Raw genomic sequence first — 2,637 nt, forward strand, 5'->3', positions numbered from 1 at the left:
TTGCGGGATGGAGTTGTGGAGGTAAAGAGGCGAAGGTGGTGGTGTTTGAGTTGTTGGCGGCTTAATGGTCCAAAATAACGATAGAGAAAGAAAAATGGCTAACTCAAAGCGTCGTAGCCCGGATGAATCACACATATTCCCTTTAAACAACAGGTGTGGGCTAACTACACATGAACTTACCGATATATCTCACCTGAGGACCCTTTATGGTGTATTGCGAATTTCCACAGCCGTAACAATATATATATATATATATATATATATATATATATATATATATATATATGTATGTATGTATGTATGTATGTATGTATGTATGTGAAATTCCACATTTGGCTCGAATTCTGAAAACATAAACGCACTCCAAAGTTGGCAGGTATAACATTGGAACGTGTGACCATGACCTTTGGTTGTGAAGAAACAACATTTGTTCCTTATCGAATCTGAGACGTACATGTGTTAACTTCACACTGCACCATACATCACCTAACTAGTAAATACTTTGTGACGTCCACTTACTATCGTGACACCTCTTTTGTGGAAGTGCCATGAATCGTTGTTGTATTTCTAACAACCAGGCAGTTGGTGTGATGACAGGTGAAATTGTTAGAAACAAAGAGAAAAAATGTGGTGCTGTCGATATTTAGCAACAGGTCGATGTTCGTGGGATATGAGGCAGAGAAGGAGTTCTCATGAGAGTGGAGACGTTATATCACACAGTAGTACAGCAATTGGTTATGGAGGTGGTATTAAGGAAGATCTCAGCATACTCCTGAAGGTTCGTTCTGAGTTTTTGTTCATGGGCTGTGGTTTGGTCGATGGAGTTACCGACAAACATGGCGACGCCACCACCGACAGGGTGAGAGGCAGACCTATGTCAGCGGAGGAAAGAGTGAACAGAAAGAGAAGCATTGAGTTGGGAATGCCCTGTGAGAGGAATGCTCGCTTCTGTCAAACAAGCAACATGTTGAGAAGCAGGAATAGTCCGTAAGGAGCGAGATGTTGATGCGACATTGCAACCCTGTCATCGACACCCACGCTGACCAGAAAACCGACTCATTACAAGTGGTGTGTCCGAATACGACTCTTACGATATAAATCTGATCGGTCGAGTTCCTGTTGTAACCTGATCAAAGAATTCCAGAGTTTTTGCTCCTGCATGAGCATCAAATTTCTTTTTCTTTTTTTTTTAAAGAAAAATAAAAACCAAAAAGAACAAAATGACTAAAATTTCCAATTTGGTGTTGTTGCATATCGTGTAAGAATAAGATATAGTTTTAATGAAATCGGAAAGGATTCTTTTTCAGTGAAGTCCAATGTGTATACAATTGCAGGAACAGTGCTGTGTCCATATATATATATATATATATATATATATATATATATATATATATATATATATATATATATATATATATATATATATATATATTGAGAGAGAGAGAGAGAGAGGTCCGTGTGACATGAAGAAGAGTGAAACAGCTTGAAGTACAGCTCCATGTACATTCATAAAATACCATTTCACTGCCTCGTCCCATCCGTCCTGAGATCCCCTCGTGCTGAGAGTCCAAGCATCATCAAAGCACGGGACGGGGCCCGCTGGGGGCGTCGTGGTCACCGCAGACCCGCTGGGAAGAGAAAGAGAGAGAGGGGGAGAGAGAGTGGGAAGAACTCAGCTTTGGCCATTATTTATGCATTTAGTGTTTGATTTCCTACAGAATCGCGTGACAGCCAGTTGGTGTTAGCTCTGAGTTTTCACAAGAGCAGATGGCTCCATGCTACATTCCCCTCATTCCCTCCCCTCACCAGCTTCCACTGTAACACACTTACCCATCCCAGGTATGTAATATGTCCAAGCACTTTCTTCGCATCTCTTTGCGTTTTGTCCTTTTCACTGTCGATACTACTTCTCTCTCTACACCTCTCCATCCCCACCACATTCACCAGCCCGCTGTGATTTTCCTCGCCTTCGCCCTTTCTGATCATCACACAATTTGCTGGAAAGAATTCCTACACAAAGGATATATTTTCATTCCTTCATTTATTCTATCTCCCCTTCGTGCTTTCCTTGGTTGATGTAAAATCCCACATTTCACTCGTATTCTGAAAACACAAACGCACTCCGAAGTTTCCAGGTATAACACTGGAACGCGTGACCATGACCTTCGGTTGTGAAGAACTGCTGCTGGTTGTGGGGTTTCTTCCACAGAACGGCGTGCTCTGACATGCTGAACCCCCTTGTAGAATCCACAAAACTGTGAATGGCAGTTTGTAATCCCTGAGCTGGGAACCTTACTTCATGGACTCAGGTGACTCCATGAAAAGTGCAGGTGTCAACGTTCTCATGTACTACCCCGTGCGCGTGCATAGTGGAGTGAAGCAGTTGGTTCACTTTGTATAACTGTCTGCAGAGTACACACATCAGTCTATGATGGAGGAACTCCGAAATTTTAATTGTATTTTATATGATGAACACTGACCGTCCAACGTGAATCAAATTTGAACCTGCAGTTTGGCAGTACTTTGATTCCCTATGAATGCGACAAATTGTATGGAATCTCACCCCGAACGTGCATGCGCGCAAAGGAGTACTCTGTCTGGCAGTCAAACAATATTGAAAATCATTCCAAACAGGAA

General features: G+C 42.1%; 1 long non-coding RNA gene across 1 annotated transcript in view; it reads right to left on the minus strand.

Moving 5' to 3' along the window:
* Positions 1 to 254: 254 nt before the first annotated feature.
* Positions 255 to 2,637, minus strand: part of LOC147010784 (uncharacterized) — a 14,288-nt gene continuing 11,905 nt past the window's right edge. Inside the window, exons 3-4 of the long non-coding RNA XR_015052407.1 lie at positions 1,518 to 1,628; positions 255 to 872 (exon numbers count right to left, since the gene is read on the minus strand). This is a non-coding gene — a long non-coding RNA (uncharacterized LOC147010784). The remainder of the gene's footprint in view (positions 873 to 1,517; positions 1,629 to 2,637) is intronic.

The sequence above is a fragment of the Eptatretus burgeri genome, chromosome 16 (genome assembly GCF_056783735.1).
Source record: "Eptatretus burgeri isolate ZD-2024b chromosome 16, Ebu_testis_v1, whole genome shotgun sequence".
Lineage (NCBI taxonomy): Eukaryota > Metazoa > Chordata > Myxini > Myxiniformes > Myxinidae > Eptatretus > Eptatretus burgeri.